Source organism: Lycorma delicatula, chromosome 9, assembly GCF_047948215.1.
Source record: "Lycorma delicatula isolate Av1 chromosome 9, ASM4794821v1, whole genome shotgun sequence".
Taxonomy (NCBI): Eukaryota; Metazoa; Arthropoda; class Insecta; order Hemiptera; family Fulgoridae; genus Lycorma; species Lycorma delicatula.
The window spans coordinates 17118457-17132284 of record NC_134463.1 but is presented as its reverse complement, the minus strand read 5'-3'; the positions used below and the strand labels follow the sequence as shown (position 1 = coordinate 17132284).

General features: G+C 31.2%; 1 pseudogene; it reads right to left on the bottom strand.

The window, feature by feature from the left end:
• Window positions 1-11267, bottom strand: part of LOC142330004 (putative multidrug resistance-associated protein lethal(2)03659) — a 196293-nt pseudogene extending 185026 nt beyond the window's left edge.
• Between the last annotated feature and the right edge of the window lie 2561 nt (window positions 11268-13828).

Sequence of the window (13828 nt, the reverse complement as noted above, 5' to 3'; positions counted from 1 at the left end):
GCCCGGCCCGTCTACAATACAAATACGCGGGCGAACACAAACACGCTAACATACATTTAGTATGAATTTAATTCAAAAATTATATTTAGAGGACACAAAGTAATTTATAGTTATAATTTTTCGCGTCTCATTTCATTTTTATAATCGATTTTGTCACCTCGGTAACGCGGTAGAGACTGACTGATATACTGAAAGTCACGGATTTGATTCTCGATTTGAACACTGGATCACAGTTTGTTTAGCCAGGTTTCACATTTAAAAAATAAGAGTAAACTGAGAGTCTCGGGTTCAGTTCTCGGTTTAGAATTAGTATTTTCTCAATAATTACATACGTATAATGTTTATGAGAAAACGTAAAGTTGCATTTTTTTTTAATATTTTTAAATTGTTTAATTATTTTTTTAATTTACTAAAAATCACATCCTATAAAATTTCACACTTTTCACTTTCTATCGCGTGTTTTTTTATTTCGATTCTTTTTTTCGATTATAAAAATGTTATTAATTGCACGCGTAATACTTATAAAAAAATTAATTAATAAATTTAGACGTTACATCAAAAATATTGATGTAATGAAAGTCGGGGGGGGGGGGGGTGCGATTCTCGATTTTAAAAATACTTATTTAGGTATCGCCTATTAAAAAAAGAATGACAAGTTGAAAGTCGCGATTTCGATTTTCGGTTTCAGCACAAAATTACGTACTTAATGTTAATAAATATTAAAAAACGTTAACAATATACTTGAACACTCAGAACACAGTTTTATAGTATTTAACAGTTTCGTTCAAAAGTACTGTGCATAAAATTAAAAAAAAAAAGAAGTAAAATAAAAAGGCCGGAGGGTGTGAGAAAGTAATGAACCGAACGGCTTTATTTTATTCAGTATTGTAAATTCGTTAGTTATGAATTTTGTTAAAATGCGCTTTACGCACATGCGCGTGTACGCGCGGGACGGCAGCTGCAGTTTAACCTTGGACACAGCTGTTGTTTGATAGAGAAGGTTAATAACCTCTCATAGCAACAGGATTGTAGACAGCACGTAGCCGAGTTATCTTGCACTAAATTAAACTTTTATTTTTAACCGGTTCTTTTTTTTATTAATTTATTTTACTCGAATTGACAACATACAAAGTATATACATTTTTTTCTTTTCGTCAGGGCCAACCGTTACGTATTACTTCACAGGATGAGATGAAATGATAATTTTGTCGCGTGTGAAAATGCCATGCCTGACCGGGATTCGTACCCGGGACCTCAGGATAAAAGGCCAAGACATTACCATTCACGCCACGGATGCCGCAAACGTTACTTACTACTCAAGCATTTTTTTTACATTATTTTTTTTTTCACGTTTGAATTTTGATAAAAATGTAAGATAATGCCAAGCGTAAACGGAAATCGAACCCGATAAAATGTCACCCTCAATGTTTTAACAATATATATGAGTAAGAGTTATATAAAAATAATGTGTGTGTGTGCGCGCGCGCGCCCTCCATTATTCTTTAATTACGCAACAGCCTCAAAATTTAACAAAATATTTTTTGTACAACGCGGTTCCATTCTTTTGATTTCATCGACCCAAAAATGTAAGGGAAGATTATTTTTTTACAGAAATTTTACTGCATTAAAAACTGTCAGGTCAATTGAGGCGGTTAACAGTCAACAGATAATACGTTTTACAATGGCAACAGGACGCAATTTTCTGTTTATTTTTTTAGTACTACCATTCCGGTTGACAAAAAATGTACATTTCATTTTACTTTATGAGATTAAATGCATCACGTAACTGACTTATATCCGAAAGGTTCTGGATACGAATCCCGTTAATTTTTTACGTACGAAAATATTTATCTACCTCACTGTCATATTAAAAAAAAACAAGAATTTTAAGTTTGGTCATTGAGCCTGTAGTGGTTAAACGAAGAAATAAGCATTGATTTATATAATATAAAAATAGAAATTTGTTAAACAGCGCCATGTACGGAATCCAGTCAGTTTTCCCTTTCTTATTGGACGTGAATACATTCGCATAAGAAACTTTATCGAGTTGCATTCTTTCTTTACTGTCTATCCGAACTCGAGATACTAATTTTTATATAAAAATAACAAAATGGCCGACAGGGGGAGAAAGAAGGAAAAATCGTAATTTTTTCAAAGGATATTTTTTGTTTACGAAAATGTATAGCCAGCCCACCATCTTAGAAACACTATATATATATCAACTTTTGAGCTGACGATGGTTTCAGGGTCTGGAAAATGTGAAAATATGTCGAAATTTTCCGGAATTCTAATCACATATCCATTAGAATAAGTAGCTTACTTATAAAATCTACTTAAAACATTAGATTGTCCAAAAATATAATGATAAAATTATTTTGTAATTTGGGGGGTTTTACCCATTTACAACCCCTTAAAATTGGATAATTCATTCGGTTAAAAATCATTTCGAATGGACTTACATGCAAGTGGAGATTCATTTTCATTTTCAAGTTGAATAACACTGTGTGGCCAAATATGAAGCACAAGTTATCCCATACGTTACCGTACGTAATGCGTAGTGTTTTATCTCCTGATCTGGGGTGAAACTGTGACTGGGTATATCATTGATACACATGGTCTGGTGAAAAAAAAAATTGTTAATCTATTGTGGGCTACTGCAATAACACTGCCATATATGCCTGGCGCTGAAAGTGTTAAATATAATTTCATCCTGATTTTATAAAATTAGGCCAAATATTTAAAAACTTGGGACGGTTCAATTCATTTGTATTTAAAGGAAATACCGTGTCTTTTTTGTTTCATGTAATTATTATTGCTTCATCAATCTCTTCGTATACACACTCTACCTCATCATCATCATGGGCGCTTGTAGGCATATAGACGTTAACAATCGTTGTCGGTTTAGGTTTTGATTTTATCCTTATTACAATGATTCTATCGCTATGCGTTTTGAAATACTCCACTCTCCTCCCTATCTTCTTGTTCAAAACGAAACCTACTCCTGCCTGCCCATTATTTGACGCTGAGTTAATTACTCTAAAGTCACCCGACCAAAAGTCGTTTTCCTCTTCCCACCGAACCTCACCAATTCCTACTATATCCACATTTGTCCTACCCATTTCCCTTTTTAAATTTTCTAGCCTACCAACCTTTTTCAAGCTTCTAACATTCCACGCTCCGACTCGTAGAATGTTATTTTTTAATTTTCTGGTGACCCCTTCCTTAGTAGTCCCCACCCGGAGATCCGAACGGGGGACTATTTTACCTCCGGAATATTTTACCAAGGAAGGCGCCTCCATTATTGCTATGTGAAAATGCAGAGAGCCACATTTTCTTGGAAAAAAAGCAGCTGTAGTTTTCCATTGCTTTCAGCTGCGCAGTACACAGAGGACTGAGTGATGTTGATACGGCCGTTTAAGTCGTCCTGACTCACGCCCCTAAAACTACTGAAAGAGCTGCTGCCCTCTTTCAGGAATCATTCCTTAGTCTGGCTCTCAACAGATACCTCTCCGATATGGTTGCACCTTCGGTGCAGCTACTCTGTATCCCTGACCACTCAAGCCCCCTCACCAACGGCAAGGTCTCATGATTCATAGAGGAGGAAGAAGAGATTGATGAAGCAATTAAACACGTAAAAGGAGATGAAAATTTAATAATAGTTGGAGATTGGAATCCAAGCATTGGAAAAGGCAAGGAAGGAAATATAGTGGGTGAATACGGGCTGGGCAAAAGGAATGAAAGAGGGGACCGACTTATAGAATTTTGCACGAAGTATAATTTAGTAATTGCCAACACCCGATTTAAAAATCATAATAGAAGAATATACACTTGGAAAAAGCCAGGCGATACTGGAAGGTATCAGATAGATTATATCATGGTTAAGCAAAGATTTAGAAATCAACTCGATGACTGCAAAACTTACCCTGGAGCAGACATTGATAGCGACCATAATTTGGTGATAATGAAATGTAGATTGGGGTTTAAAAACCTGAAGAAAAGGTGTCAGATGAATCGGTGGAATTTAGAGAAGCTTGATGAAGAGGAGGTAAAGAAGATTTTTGAGGAGGACATCGCAAGAGGTCTGAGTAAAAAAGATAAGGTAGAAAATGTAGAAGAAGAATGGGAGAATGTTAAAAAGGAAATTCTTAAATCAGCAGAAGCAAACTTAGGCGGAATAAAGAGAACCGGTAGAAAACCTTGGGTTTCAGACGATATATTACAGCTGATCGATGAACGTAGAAAATATAAGAATGCTAGTGATGAAGAAAGTAAAAGGAACTATCGGAAATTAAGAAATGCTATAAACAGGAAGTGCAAACTGGTGAAAGAAGAGTGGATTAAAGAGAAGTGTTCAGAAGTGGAAAGAGAAATGAACATTGGTAAAATAGACGGAGCATACAGGAAAGTTAAGGAAAATTTTGGGGTACATAAATTAAAATCTAATAATGTGTTAAACAAAGATGGTACACCAATATATAATACGAAAGGTAAAGTCGATAGATGGGTGGAATATATTGAAGAGTTATACGGAGGAAATGAATTAGAAAATGGTGTTATAGAGGAAGAAGAGGAAGTTGAGGAGGATGAAATGGGAGAAATAATACTGAGATCTGAATTTAAGAGAGCATTAAAAGATTTAAATGGCAGAAAGGCTCCTGGAATTGACGGAATACCTGTAGAATTACTGCGCAGTGCAGGTGAGGAAGCGATTGATAGATTATACAAACTGGTGTGTAATATTTATGAAAATGGGGAATTTCCATCAGACTTCAAAAAAAGTGTTATAGTTAAGATACCAAAGAAAGCAGGGGCAGATAAATGTGAAGAATACAGAACAATTAGTTTAACTAGTCATGCATCAAAAATCTTAACTAGAATTCTATACAGAAGAATTGAGAGGAGAGTGGAGGAAGTGTTAGGAGAAGACCAATTTGGTTTCAGGAAAAGTATAGGGACAAGGGAAGCAATTTTAGGCCTCAGATTAATAGTAGAAGGAAGATTAAAGAAAAACAAACCGACATACTTGGCGTTTATAGACCTAGAAAAGGCATTCGATAACGTAGACTGGATTAAAATGTTCAGCATTTTAAAAAAATTAGGATTCAAATACAGAGATAGAAGAACAATTGCTAACATGTACAAGAATAATTGAAGAACATAAGAAAGAAGCCCTAATAAGAAAGGGAGTCTGACAAGGATGTTCCCTATCTCCGTTACTTTTTAATCTTTACATTGTACTAGCAGTTAATGATGTTAAAGAACAATTTAGATTCGGAGTAACAGTACAAGGTGAAAAGATAAAGATGCTACGACTTGCTGATGATATAGTAAATATATATATATATATATATATATATATAGATGAGAGTAAAAAGGATTTACAAGAAACAATGAACGGCATAGATGAAGTCCTACACAAGAACTATCGCATGAAAATAAACAAGAACAAAACAAAAGTAATGAAATGTAGTAGAAATAACAAAGATGGACCGCTGAATGTGAAAATAGGAGGAGAAAAGATTATGGAGGTAGAAGAATTTTGTTATTTGGGAAGTAAAATTACTAAAGATGGACGAAGCAGGAGCGATATAAAATGCCGAATAGCACAAGCTAAACGAGCCTTCAGTAAGAAATATAATTTGTTTACATCAAAAATTAATTTAAATGTCAGCAAAAGATTTTTGAAAGTGTACGTTTGGAGTGTCGTTTTATATGGAAGTGAAACTTGGACGATCGGAGTATCTAAGAAGAAAAGATTAGAAGCTTTTGAAATGCGGTGCTATAGGAGAATGTTAAAAATCAGATGGGTGGATAAAGTGACAAATGAAGAGGTATTGCGGCAAATAGATGAAGAAAGAAGCATTTGGAAAAATATAGTTAAAAGAAGAGACAGACTTATAGGCCACATACTAAGGCATCCTGGAATAGTCGCTTTAATATTGGAAGGACAGGTAGAAGGAAAAAATTGTTTAGGCAGGCCACGTTTGGAATAAGTAAAACAAATTGTTAGGGATGTGGGATGTAGAGGGTATACTGAAATGAAACGACTAGCACTAGATAGGGAATCTTGGAGAGCTGCATCAAACCAGTCAAATGACTGAAGACAAAATAAAAAAGAAAAGTAATTATTATTAATAAAGTTAACATAGATTTATTCCACCATAATAGAATTTACAATTATTACTCAAAAGTGATACCGGCAAGAATTTGTTAGGCGTTCTAATCTTTGTGCTCGTAATCAAAAATTAGATTATGCTGACAAAAAAAAAATCGTAATTAAATAAAAATATATTTATAAACATCAATAATAAGCACTGTAACCGATTTATACATCAACACTTTAAGACGAAGTTGCAAAGAGAAGAACAGCGATAAAAACATTATTAGAAATCCAATTATCCATTAGAAAAAATAATCGCAAATAAATATTATTTACTAAATTACTTCAAAAACGTTTTCTCCCCATTCGTGCCTTCAAAAAACTCTTTTAATTTACTTAAGAATCTTTTGATTTTTTTTTTAATGAAATTTAGCAATTAATTAAATAATCTGGGACTTATATATTATTTATACTAATAATTTATTTATTATCTAAAAAATAACTCTCTTGCTAGGAAGAGTTTTGTGCTGTAAGTGCATTACAGTATTTATATTTCTTAAATATGGTTCTTTTATATGTATAAATAGAAAACATAGATTTTTTTCTAATTAAAATCACTGTTATTTAACTTGAGATTTAAAAAAAAAATCAGATTTACTATGAAAAAATAATATTTAAAAAATAATAAATGCAAATTTCCATATTCCATGCACAAGCTTCAAGTTTGTGTGGTGATTCAAGGAAAAAAAATAACACAACTGGACTGTAGCAGGAACTGATAAAAACAGACGATTAGTAATAGCAGTGTTAAACGCGACGCTAAAATAAATGCAGTTCGAGTCGATTAGGTTCTATTTTAAGTTGCTCTTCCCGTATTGCAATAATGAAAAAGCCGCTTTAGAAGACCTTGTACTTTTCTGAAAAGTCTGCATAAGTGTATATTTATTTATAAATCTATTCAAATATTACCCGATTTTCCTTTTAGGCCGATTTTTGATAAACCGTGCTTAAATTAAAATATGAATTTATATAATAATAGTGAATTTTTTTTGTACCGGTAAATGCGAATCGTGTGAATTTAGTAAATTAAAAATTCTGTTTCCGTGCATTTACATTTACGAACGGTAACATTTGTTAAAAAGTAAGCGTATTAATATTACTAATATTTTATTAGAAATTAAAAAGAAAAAATTGCAATTATGTAGTAAGATTTCTTCCTTTGCGCGCGTGTGCGTGTGCAAACTCTTGCATTACCGATAAAGACATATACACATATAGATTTATCAAGCTGGAACATTAGATTTTATTAAATAATAGAAAGCTTCATCAACCCCTTGTGTACACCGGCATGTTAGTTCAATCTAGTTTTGAAGGTACAGTTTTATTTACTGTAATACATAATTTGTGCTAGATTTTAAAAAAAATTAGATTATGATAAAAGCGAAGTGTTTAATAAAAAAATTAAATTAAATAAAAGTAATAAGTAAATTCTTTATAGTAATAAATGCTTTAAAAAAAAAAAAAAAAAAAAAACTAGTTCGATAGCCAATGATAAAATATAACGATAATTTATAAAATTGTAACGGTCATAGGCTGACAGAGGACTTTTGCTAAGATGAATTTTAGAGGTAATTCTTTTTTCGTTTAATTTTTTTGGGATGACGACGTACAAGTAAAAACATCTGTCTGTCTGCGACTATACGAGGATGGGTGAAGGCGAGAGGGGGAATGAAATGAACAAAACACAGGTGGCTTTCTTCGCTCTGATTGGCTACCGTCGGACAGTAATGATCACGCCATGGTACAATTCAAATACAACCGTAAACTTGTGTATATGTGTGCGTACGTGTGTGTATTGTAGTCCAGCAACAATATTAATATCTCTATTTCTTATATAGACGTTCGATATAATTAAATTAAATCAAGATTTGTCGATTATTTTATGTTTATTAAATTTTATTTAAAATAAAAATTAATCTGTCTTAATTTTAGTAAATTTATTAAAAATATTACGATAAGGTTTATCCGTTTTGTAAAGTAATTTACAAAAAAAAAAAATTCTAATAATACATAACAGATAAAATTTTTCCAGTTTTATTTACAATTCGACCTCGTAATATCCTACACGTGTATTTTAACGAGCGAAGAATTTGCGGTAAATGAAATTAATGAGATATTAAAAAAAAACTAAATTTTTGCCCAGAATCAAACTCGACACCGTCAGATTTAGAAGCCAACATGGTTTTTAATACGATAAAATGTTATAAACTTATTTCTAGAATGAAATACAGCATTAAGGGGTAAAAAAATTAATATGTAAAACTTGTAATTAACTCGATTATATTTAAGGTTGTAATAATAAAAATAAGAGACGTCCAGATACATTCAACAATGTTGCGTTAGAAGCTATAAGCGACTTACATTAATACATTTATGTAATCCTTTTATGTTTATAAGAACAGAAAATATAATGTTATTTAATACTTCAACAAGCATCAACTAAACCGTTTGTGGACCGATCTCCTAGATGGAATCTTGCGTCGTCCGGAAGGTCCCGGCTTCGAATCTCAGTCGCTAATGTTTTAATAAACATTAATCTCAGATTATATTTAATTTTAATAACAATTTTGTAACAAGAAAATCTCTCTCTGATAATTCGAGTACTTAAAACAAGCAATAATTTATGTAAATTTTACTAACTGTATTTACAACTTAAAATAAACAAAAAAGTTATCAAGTATGATTTTTAAGTTTTTAACACTAATGCATTAACAATAAATATCAAATAAGTTCATTGACCTTATTGTCAAACACAAAGAATTTAACACGATTTAATTTTTTTTTTTTTTAATATATAAATAATAAAATAATAATATGATTCATTATTAAATTTAAAAAAAAAATCTTAAATATTTAAATTATTAGATTTAAAAAAATCTCTCTCTTCTCTTCTAATACTATTCTTAATACGGAGTGGTATATAAACAAACGCAGCTCTAACATTGTGACTACAACAGGTGCGATGTTGTCAATTAACCTGAGTTTTCCATCCCCCCTGGCCCTTTGGCCGCGAATTTCGGCATCATATAATTTGCTGCGTTGCGTTTGAGTTATTCAACACTTTTACATAGAATACATCTACCAAGCTAACCAGTAAGGAAGATGAATGAAAAAAATAATTTTTAATATTTTTCGTAAAATTTTTATTATTTATTTTTTTTTTAATTTAATAATGAATCATATTATTATTTTATTATTTATATTTATATATTAAAAAAAAAAAAAAAAAAATTAAATCGTGTTAAATTCTTTGTAATAGTATTAGAAGAGAAGAGAGAAGGAAGAGAGAGAGAGATCCTCTCTCTCACTTCCTCTCCATCGTTGATCCCCCTACCAGCCCTCTCTCAATCAACCTCGCTCTCTCACCCACCCAATCTCTCACTCTACCAGCTGTGTCTCGCACTCTCCCCTCTCTCTCTAAGTCACTCTCTTACTCATCCCCTCCATCACACTCTCTCTCTGTATGCGGTGGCTACTTAAACATGTTTGTATTTTTTTAATTTTCTCACTCAAAGTGCATTTTTACAAAAACTTTGTAATAAAAAATTGACCGTTAAGGTTTTCGACCCTTTTTAAATTTATTAATGCGCTTCCGTTCGTGAAAAAGCTTTAAAAAATTTCTCGTTGGAATTAAACAAAAAAACGGTACTGTAAATTAAAAATTTATGTAAAATTTAACCTCTGATCCCAATATTTTTCCCGACGAGAAGAAAAGTTATAACGTCGTTTGTAGTAATAAAAAATTATACGTATAGAATTTTATTTCGAAAATACGAGTACATCGTTAAATTATGTTACTTCATTTTTTTTTAAATTTCAGTGCTCCTTTGATGGGCCAAAGAAACATAGTTTTTTTGTAATTTGTTTATTTCGCGTCGTTTATAATTGTACGTAAAAAATTAGATGAACTGTAACCGATAAGGAATGCCAAACGATTCCGAGTTCGAACCCAGGATCGGTATATCAATCGCTTAATTTATCAACCGATCGATCAAAGAAGGGTCGTTAAATTTTTCTTAAAAATAGTTTTCCTCTAAAAGAACGATCGACTAAACATTTTCAACAATTTTGTGATTTTTTTTTAATTTAGCTTAAAAAATATAAAGATGTGTAATGAACTGTTTGTTGTATATATGTCGTACTGTTTACGAATAATTTCTGCTTAAATATTATGTACGCATAATTATTAAGATATATGATAATTATCCTGTTTCGAACTCAGAACTTCACATAAATTATCAAATATCGGTCGCCTTCTACAAACTCACTACCTATGTTTTTTTCCTTTTTTACGATTAATTATTGTTAAATATATATGTTAAATAAAAAATACGCCGATAGATTTCTAAAAATATTTTTACAAATTTATTAAAATGATTATTTGTAGCTTTCTTTCCTATCAAAAATTATTTTTTCCAAATTTTCGTGTTATTCCTGAGTATACATCCATTTATGAATATTTAACTGAGATCGGTGAAGAAACGGTAAGCTATTTTGGGTCTCGAACCCAGGAGATAAGTCAATCAGAATATTCTTTATAACGATACAGATGCGAATTATATTCTTGGTTAGCACGATTCATTCTCGTTACCAGACTTAAAACTTAATATATCTAGAACGAAATATATCTAATATATCACTCACGAAATAAATTTTGCTTATATCAGTTTAGTTAAATATATAATAGCCAAATAACCTAAAATTACAACCGAACATATAACTTGTGTTTCTCTTTATTATTTTTTCGATATTGTTTAGAACTACTTGGATAAATTATTAAGAGATAAACACAGCAAATTTATTTATTTATTATTATTAAATTTATTAATTTATTCTGTAAAAATCAATCGGCATTAACTGGAATTTAACATTTTTAATCTAATAAGTAATTTGTAATACAAACAAAGAATAAAACAACTGCAAATTATTGTTTCAATAATTGTATTAATATTTAAAAAATAAATTAAACTCACCTTAATCAGTAATAAAGAATATCTCAATAAAAAGATGAAATTTGGATGACGTTACAACTTAGGTTAAGAAACAATGTTAACTGGAGGCAATTGCACTACGTATTCAGTCGCCTATCTACCGATAATTCCCGCCAATAACTAACTACAAGACAAAACATCTCGGTAAATTTCTTTAGTTACACTCATAATGCTTCTCATCGTCTCCCCACTCCGGAATGACGTCATCGATAGACTATTTTAAACAACAAAATTATTCCATCTAAAATTTGGTTCGCAAACTGTTTCATCACCATCAATTTTTTTTAACAATACACGCCGTCTAATATTAAATTGTTTTTAAAATTTACTATCAATCTTGCCGAACTTATAATTAGATAAAATATTAAAGAGAATAAATTTTCCCTTAATCTATAAATGGACATATTACTACAACCGCCAACCATACACGAAGGGGTTATAACGAGATTTTTACTTATTATTTAATTACGTATAATAATTATTTTATATACGTAATCAAGCTCAAGATATAGTACATGTAAATACGGACCCGCACACGCGCGCACGTACAATTTTGTTTTAAGTGTTACTATATTTTTTAAATATCAAATCAGGAATTTAAAAAAAAAAAATAGTATTAATCTTTTTTAGATGTAACATGACCTCCGTGCTATTAAAGAGGTAGCTACTTTACTTGCTAGACTAAAAGTTCCAGATTCGATACCCGGTTAAAATCTAAGAAATATATAATAGTGCAGTCTCTAATGACTTTCAGTCATCTTCTCAAAAAGAAAAATAACAGAACTGCATCTTTTATGATTTAGATTATAGAAACCACGAACGTTACGTAAGGAGGTAATGAATGATTAGTATTATTTCTAAATTTCAAAGTTATCGCATCTAGCCGACCTCCATATTTCACGGTTCAGCCCGTCTACAATATCCAAATCTAATGGGTGTGTAAGCGCGTACATACACCCGTAGATCTATTTATTAATTCACTTTATTATACATGTAAAGCCTAATTTTATTTTATTTAGATATTTAAAAATATATTTCGTCGTTTTTAATTAATACTTGGCTCTCAATGAATAAAACAATTTAATCCAAAAATGTTTGACTTTATTTAATTGTTTTATAAGATAACACTCAATCCTGCTATTGCGTAAGAAATTTATAAAAGCACTAGACTCTGTGTTAACCTTGAACGTTCGTATCGGTGGAGTGAGGAATGTTTACAAAACAACGAACGCCGGCTAGCAGCGCGCAAAGAACTTTTTTTTATCTTCCATCACGCATTATTAAAACAAATATTATTTATCTATTTTAAATAAGGTATTAATTCTTATGTTCTTCGATTATTACTGTTGCTGTTTGGTTCCTGTACATGTTAGCAATTGTTCGAACGAACGGGGAGAAAACGTTTTTGAAGTAATTTAGTAAATAATATTTATTTGCGATTATTTTTTCTACGGGTTGTAAAATTGATGTATGCTGTTTAATTCAGTTCCATCTGTTTTATAATTGGATTTCTAATAATGTTTTTATCGCTGTTCTTCTCTTTGCAACTTCGTCTTAAAGTGTTGATGTATAAATCGGTTACAGTGCTTATTATTGATGTTTATAAATATATTTTTATTTAATTACGATTTTTTTTTTGTCAGCATAATCTAATTTTTGATTACGAGCACAAAGATTAGAACGCCTAACAAATTCTTGCCGGTATCACTTTTGAGTAATAATTGTAAATTCTATTATGGTGGAATAAATCTATGTTAACTTTATTAATAATAATTACTTTTCTTTTTTATTTTGTCTTCAGTCATTTGACTGGTTTGATGCAGCTCTCCAAGATTCCCTATCTAGTGCTAGTCGTTTCATTTCAGTATACCCTCTACATCCCACATCCCTAACAATTTGTTTTACTTATTCCAAACGTGGCCTGCCTAAACAATTTTTTCCTTCTACCTGTCCTTCCAATATTAAAGCGACTATTCCAGGATGCCTTAGTATGTGGCCTATAAGTCTGTCTCTTCTTTTAACTATATTTTTCCAAATGCTTCTTTCTTCATCTATTTGCCGCAATACCTCTTCATTTGTCACTTTATCCACCCATCTGATTTTTAACATTCTCCTATAGCACCGCATTTCAAAAGCTTCTAATCTTTTCTTCTCAGATACTCCGATCGTCCAAGTTTCACTTCCATATAAAGCGACACTCCAAACGTACACTTTCAAAAATCTTTTGCTGACATTTAAATTAATTTTTGATGTAAACAAATTATATTTCTTACTGAAGGCTCGTTTAGCTTGTGCTATTCGGCATTTTATATCGCTCCTGCTTCGTCCATCTTTAGTAATTTTACTTCCCAAATAACAAAATTCTTCTACCTCCATAATCTTTTCTCCTCCTATTTTCACATTCAGCGGTCCATCTTTGTTATTTCTACTACATTTCATTACTTTTGTTTTGTTCTTGTTTATTTTCATGCGATAGTTCTTGTGTAGGACTTCATCTATGCCGTTCATTGTTTCTTGTAAATCCTTTTTACTCTCATCTATATATATATATATATATATATATATATATATATTTACTATATCATCAGCAAGTCGTAGCATCTTTATCTTTTCACCTTGTACTGTTACTCCGAATCTAAATTGTTCTTTAACATCATTAACTGCTAGTACAATGTAA